Raw genomic sequence first — 7,579 nt, 5'->3', positions numbered from 1 at the left:
GGTACTACGCAAACGTGCCTGCCCACCACCGGATCTCACGTTCCCAGCTGTCGTTATGCCTTTTCCAGACACCTCGCTCCACGAGGCCACCAATCTGGCTGCAAAACTGCCTGTCAAGGTGCTGTCGTCCCCGCCTCCACCTCGCAGGCGGTCGACGAGGATCCAACCCAGCCCCAGAGATTGGAGTTGAACAATTGTATCTGCACGCTAGATACCTTACATGTACATATGCATTCACTCGCCATTCGCTGTAAATAGTTACATCTGTAAATATGTTGTATATGCTCTAAGCAACCGACAATTTTTTGTTTTTAAAGGGGGGGTGTCATAATATGCACCCCTACACATCATGAGGTTAAAAACAGGCAGTGGCAGACACCCAGGTTAGCCAATCAACATACAGGACAGAACCCAACAAATCACCAGACAGAACACCAGAGGGGGGCTTCCAACTATAAAACACACGAGGCATCAGCACTCCGCCTCTTTCCACTGGTGACAACTGTAGTGACAGTCAGGGTGTATACACCAGTCAGCACCTTCTACACGTGGATCAGAGCTAGCCTGGTTGAGTAAGTTAGAGTTAGTACACTTAGAGTAGTAGAGTGTCAACCCACAGCCAGCTGTGTGCATTGTTACAGAAGTTCAATAAGTCGTATTGAACCAACGCCACGTTTGGTGTATGCTTTCCAGTTCATCTGCATCCTGTTGCAGTCCGTGTTAGCCCAGGGCGAATAACATGACAACTATCAGTAGCTAGGGGGAATGGAAATCTGTCAAATCAAAATGTTCACCATTAAAACATATCACAGCAGATACATATGAAGCCTCTGTCGCTTTAATCCTCGCAGTGGGCCTGTCCGCACCTCCACCCCTGTTCCCCTGTTCCCTCCTTCCCCCCACACCCCTTTACCCCCCAAGAGAAAACCAGTCATCAATCATAGTAAATAGTGTAAATAAATTTATAGTTTTGTTTGTTAACAAAGTTTGTTATTATTTGTTCAACACTGCCCATCCAAGCCATCCAGGTCAAGCAAAGCAGAGACCAGCAAACTGACCATCTGTCCATTCTCCCGCAGGTCCAGCAGCCAATGGCATGGCCCATCCCTGGCAGCCCCCTCTCCTGACTCTGAGGACAACACCTCGGAGGAGAGCTCTGATGATGCCACTGTGGTCACGGCACAGCTGCCATCCCCCCCTCCACCAGTGCAGATGCACACACCTCGGTGGGACCTGCTAGTGGACAGGCTTCTGGGGCACAATCTGGTGAGCGTGCACATCAGGTAGAGGCAGAAACCCCCAGATGAGTCAGCAGTCGGAGGGCTGCTGGATCCCAGGAACCAGCTGGGAGTCAGCCTGATGCTGCACCCCTGGCACAGGGTTTCCTGGAGCTGATGGACACATTAGGGAGCAGCCGGGAGGTTCAGAGGGCGATGTCAGCATCACTCCGGCAGATTTGTGGCCAATTGGAGGAGTCCCACAGGCTACAGGCACAGGACATGGCGCCGGCATTGAGTGGCACCAAGATCAACACTGCCAGGGTGTTGGCCGCAGCGGAGAGCCTGGTGCATGACGTCAGCACCAGAAGTAAAGGTGTAAAAGGTGTCGCTCAGTCAGTGACGGCCATGGCTGAGGATCTCGGCAGTATGTCTGCCTCACTGGGCGGGTGTCACCAGTACCAGGCCGACCTTTATGGGGTTCTGCGGGCCATGTCCCACTCTCAGATGGAATAGCCGAGGCGCTGCACAGCTTGTCCCAGCTGCAGGTGGGCATGGCTGAGACACTGCAGAGCATGGTCCGGTCTCGAGGGGATGTGTACCAGTCACTGAGGGGCATCGCCAAGTGCCTTGATAAAATGGTGCGGACCATGGGGAACCGCCAGGGCTGGCAGAGCCAGATGATGCAGGGGCTGCCGGGGCTTGTACCAGCTGCCCTCTAACCTAAGGTGAACCTAGGGTCTATGGGCACTGACCGTGAGAAGGGGGCGCAGAGTGCCAACCCGCGCCCAACCCATGGGGCGGCGACGGTGGCCACCAGCTCTCCCGAGTTCCACCCCTTTGATGAGGCCGTGTGTCAGGGTCAGCACACGGGGCAGGGAAACACGGCTGTGCATGTGCAGCTGACAAGTCAGCCCCAGGAGGATGCCCGCCAGGGGCACCAAAGGCCACGGGACGAGGTAAGCAGCTGGCTGCCCCCGCCTCAGATGTACACCCTGGGGAAACACCAAGAAGTAGTGACAGACCTAGGAGGTCCAAGCACGTTGAGGATCACTGGGCGCACCAGGGTAGGGGGAGGTGTTCGGTAGAGGGTGGGAAGGGGGTGGGGTTGGGGGTGATTGGTGTTGGGGGGGCGGCACTATCGGGAATGGGGTATTGTACAGCACATTAAACAACATTGTGCACAGCCGTTATGATGCCTCTGTCACTTTCTTCCGCGATGACCCCCGGACCCTTTGCCTGTCTCTCCAAGTGAACCCCCCTCCCCGTGGCCCCAACCCACTCTCCGGCCCTGATCATGTCCCAGGACGTGTGCCCCATCCCCAGGGTTTTTGTATGTTGGCTGCTGCGTGTGTTGACTCCCACACAGTGTCCAGGCATCAAGGTTTGAATGGAATGCTAGGCAATGACTCCCACATGCTACATGGCCCACCTACCCATGGGAACTCACTAAGTGCTCATGTAACCACAATTGCCAGTTCCCGATTAGCGATAACTTTCAGCCGCTCCGCCAGAGGCCTCAGCAGTTGGTGTGGGTTATGGGTGATCGGTGGGGCAGATGTGCAGGGACATGGGTTTCCCCCGGCATGTGTATGGGATCCAAGGGAGTCTGAATTTGCCTACGGGAGCGGGCCGGTTACATCACAAACTGTTTGGCGCCTGACGCGGTTCCCGTTTTTGGCTTCTCCCGATATTCACCGGCCTCGTTACGCTTGAGCGCGAGCATAACGAGGCTGGAAGATCGGGCCCCTAACCTTTCAAATTCAATATCCAAAGTAAATTAAATGTGACATCTCTCCACTTTGGTTGCTGCGAGCTTGACCCGAAATGTGCCATCCGCCATATTGGTTAGGCTCTTCCATCTGCGATCAGTGTGTCCGCTTGTTTCTTCAGACCAGCTGCCCCTGAGGCTGCCATTAAAACGCAAGATTTAACTTTTTCACTTAATTTATCGTGAAGATTGGAGCAACAGATATGATCCACCCAGCTTTACATTAAACCCTGTGGCCTCCGCTCACCCCCAACTGATTACTTTCCTCCTTCCACCACCCACACCATCAACTGGGGACCTCGGCCTGCGTTGGAGCTATCCGAGTTTTCTTCCCACTCTACAGCTGGTGAATTGCCTTTATGGACCCAGACGTCCATGGTGCTTGAAATGTCATCTGGAATAAATGAATGAGAACAGTAGGCCAATTTGTAACGATTCTGTTGCTGACCTCAATTTCTGCGCTTCTGAATTATGGGAGAATTTTTCGTTCATTATTTGAAGCTTGCCATGAGGTTAATGCCTGCAATTCACTGAAATGCACCTAGTATTACAAAAATTAAATTCTGGACAATGAGTCCTCTATATTAGGGACTTCTAATTGTTACTCTTTTCGTGGAAGTATGCCTTTTTGACATGTGAATTCAAAATGTGATTACATGACCATATTTGATAGTTAACTGTATACCGTGGTCCAGAATTTTCTGTCAAACCATCGGTGAGACTAATGGTGTTGCCTATTATTTATTTGTAAGTCACCCAGATGATGGCAAACTCGCGGATAAACGCAAAGTTTTGGCACTTACTGTCTGAAATGCAGCACTCCACAAAAACAGGAAGTCACTATCTGATTCTCCATTCAAATACATTAAATGGTGTGAGGTTGCTGTATTAACATGGTAATTTGTTTTGTTACATTCATTCAACCCAAAGATGTGCAGATCAAGTGGATTGGATACGCTAAATTCCCCCTCGGGTTATGGCGCTGGACACCGGACTGATCGCAAGTCACTCAATTCGCTCCACCGGGCGCAATCTAAATCTCGCCCTCTGCTCAGGCCTCTGTTCGAGGAAGATACAGAGAGCCCTCAGAACATCCTCGTGGGGAATGGAGGTACAGAGGGAGTGGACACCCATGGTAAAGAAGAGGCGGTTAGGGCTGGGGAACTGGAGGTTTTTGATGTGATGAAGGGCATCAGAGGATCATGGATGTAGGTGGGAAAAGACTGGAAAAGAGGAGAGAGGATGGAGTGAAGATAGGAGGAAATGAGTTCAGTGGGGCAGGCTGACATGATGGACAATCTCCATCCACAGGACAATCCCCATCCCAAATTCCGATCCCCAGAATAATCCTCACCTCCAATCCTCATGCACCACCACTCTCCTCCTCCTGGCTGAACTTGTCCTCTCACTGAACAATTTCTCCTTTAACACGTCTCACTTCCTCCAAATCAAAGGTATGGCCATGGGTAGCCACATGAGTCCCAGCTTTGCCAATCATTATGAGGCATGTGGAACATTCCTTGTTCCAGTCCTACTCCGGCCCCCTCTCAGACTCTTTTTTTGGTACATCGACGACTGTCCCAGTGTCGCGTCATGTTCCAGTCTGAACCTGAATTTTTGAAATCAATTTTGCTTCCAATTTCCACCCATATCATCTTCACATGAACAATCTCTGACATTTTTCTTCCCTTCCTTGACCTCTCTATCTCCATTTCTGGGGATAAACTGTCCACCAGTATCCATTACAAGCCCATTGACTCCCACAGCTACCTCGACTACAGCTCTTCATAGCCCATATCCGGTGAGGATTCCATCCCATTCTCCCAGTTCCTTCACCTCTGTCGCATCTGATCCGATGATGTCACTTTCCAAATCAGTGCTGCTGAAATGTCTTCATTCTTCCTCAATTGTGGTTTCTCACCCACTGTGGTCGGCAACAGTGTCCAACCCACCTCCCACCCCTCCCCCTCCCTCCCAGAAGCAGGATTGGATCCCTCTTTGTGGTAAACCACGTTATTGTGTTCATTGTATTATGTTCACTGTGCTGTGTTGGACATGCCTGGGCTTGTCCAGGCTGGCTCCGCCTGTGGCTCTCCCCCTTGGGGCTTCTGTATAAAAGTGGCAAGTCTCCGCCTCCGGACCCAGTTCGGGTCCAGAGGAAGCTTGCTGTTTAGTGGATTAAATCCTCAGTTACGTTTATCACTCGTCGTCCATTATTGATGGTGTATCAACTTAATACACTAAACTTCTAAAGATGGACTCTTCACTTAAGATGAACTCCTCACTCAAGCCTGATCGCTTGCAACTGGACCCACAAGCAGCTGATGCTACAGAGACTTTTGAACACTGGCTAAGCTGCTTCGAGGCCTACCTCGCGTCTTTCAACAAAGACTTCACGGACCTCCAGAAGAAGCAGGTCCACCATGCACGGGTGAGCCCAAGAGTCTTTAACCTCATCAGGGATGCCCCCTCGTACGCGGAGGAGTTAATGCTGCTAAAAGGACATTATGTGAAATCCGTCAACCAGGTATATGCTAGGCACCTCCTCGCCACGAGACGCCAACGCCCTGGGGAAACACTCGCGGAATTCCTGTGCGCCTTGCACATCCTCTGTCGAAACTGTGACTGCCGGGCGATATCGGCTACCCAGCACGCAGAGCTGCTGATCAGGGGCGCCTATGTCGAACTATATCCGTCAGCGTCTATTAGAAGGGGGGACACTCGGCCTCCCAGAGACAGTACAGCTCTCCAACTCGCTGGTGGTGGCCTCCCAGAACATGGGGGGCCTACACCTCTGACCGTGCGGCACCCTCGTGGGCGCAGCCATCAACCGACCTGGGTGCGACGCAAGCCTGCGCGGCGCAGCGACCCGCCAACGCCGGAGGCACGAAGATCTACTTCTGCGGCTAGGGTACTCACCCCCGACAACGCTGTCCAGCACGGAACGCGACTTGTAACGGCTGTGGGAAGAAGGGACACTTTGCAAAAGCCTGCCAGGCCCGACCCCCCCCAAATCTTCTTCGGCCCAGCAGCATTGCCTGCTGCCTATCGGGACCACCCCAGCTGCTGTGCCACCCGCCATGTGCGACCCATGGGCGCCGCCATCTTTAATCTCAGCCGACACATGTGACCCACGGGGGCCGCCATCTTGGACACCATCTTGGACACCATCTTGCACCTCGCCCACCACATGCAACTCAGGGGAGCCGCCATCTTGGGACCCCTCCGTGCCTCCTGGGAACCCAGCTCGCCCGACCGTACGCTGGCCGCTGTGACCGCCGACTGGCCCGCCGACCGTCTTCCGACACTCGCCTCCAGTCCTGGCTGCACCACCTCGCGAAGTCTACAATGATCGTCCGGATCAACGGGCTCGAGGCGGCCTGCCTTTTCGACTCTGGGAGCACAGACAGCTTCATACACCCAGATACGCTAAGGTGCTGCTCCATCCCCATCCTACCCGCGACCCAGGAAATCTCCCTGGCTTCCGGTTCCCACACAGTGGAGATCCGGGGGTACTGTGTCATGACCCTCACTGTGCAAGGCGTAGAGTACACCAACTTTAGGCTCTACGTCCTCCCCCATCTCTGCGCTGCCCTATTACTGGAGCTCAACTTCCAGTACCACCTCCAGAGCCTTACCCTAAAGTTCAACGGACCCCTGCCCCCACATCCCCCCCGCTCACCGTCTGTAGCCTCGCGACCCTTAAGGTCGCCCCACCTCCCTCTTCGCAAACCTCACACTAGACTGTAAGCCCGTCGCTACCAGAAGCAGTCACTGCAGTGCACAGGACAGGGCCTTCATCAGGTCAGAGGTCCAGCGACTCCTGCGAGAGGGGATCATTGAGGCTAGTAACAGCCCCTGGAGAGCCCAAGTGGTGGTCGTCAAGACTGGGGAGAAGCACAGGATGGTCATCGATTATAGCCAGACCATCAACCGGTACAGGCAACTCGATGCTTACCCCTCCCCCGCATATCTGACATGGTCAATCAGATTGCGCAGTATCGAGTCTTCTCTACAGTCGACTTGAAGTCTGCGTACCATCAGCTCCCTATCCGCCCGGAGGACCGCCAATACACTGCCTTCGAGGCAGACGGCCGCTTCTATCACTTCCTCAGGACTCCCTTCGTCGTCACCAACGGGGTCTCGGTCTTCCAAAGGGAAAGTATGGGCTGCGGGCCACGTTCCCGTACCTAGATAACGTCACCATCTGCGGCTGTGACCAGCAGGACCATGACGAGTACCTCCGCCGCTTCCTCCACACCGTGAAACTTCTGAACCTCACTTATAATAGAGAGAAATGCGTCTTTCGCACAACCCGCCTGGCCATCCTCGGCTACGTCGTGGAACACGGAGTCCTAGGGCCCAACCCCGACTGCATGCGCCCCCTCCTGGAACTCCACCTTCCCCACTGCCCCAAGGCCCTGAAGAGATGCCTGGGGTTCTTCTCTTACTATGCCCAGTCGGTCCCCAACTACGCGGACAAGGCCCGCCCACTGATCAAGTGCATCACGTTTCCCCTGGTGACTGAGGCCCAACTGGCCTTCGATCGCATCAAAGCAGACATCACCAAAGCCGCAATGCACACTGTGGA

Source organism: Scyliorhinus torazame, chromosome 15 (genome assembly GCF_047496885.1).
Source record: "Scyliorhinus torazame isolate Kashiwa2021f chromosome 15, sScyTor2.1, whole genome shotgun sequence".
NCBI lineage: Eukaryota > Metazoa > Chordata > Chondrichthyes > Carcharhiniformes > Scyliorhinidae > Scyliorhinus > Scyliorhinus torazame.
Note: the sequence above shows the minus strand (reverse complement) of the source record.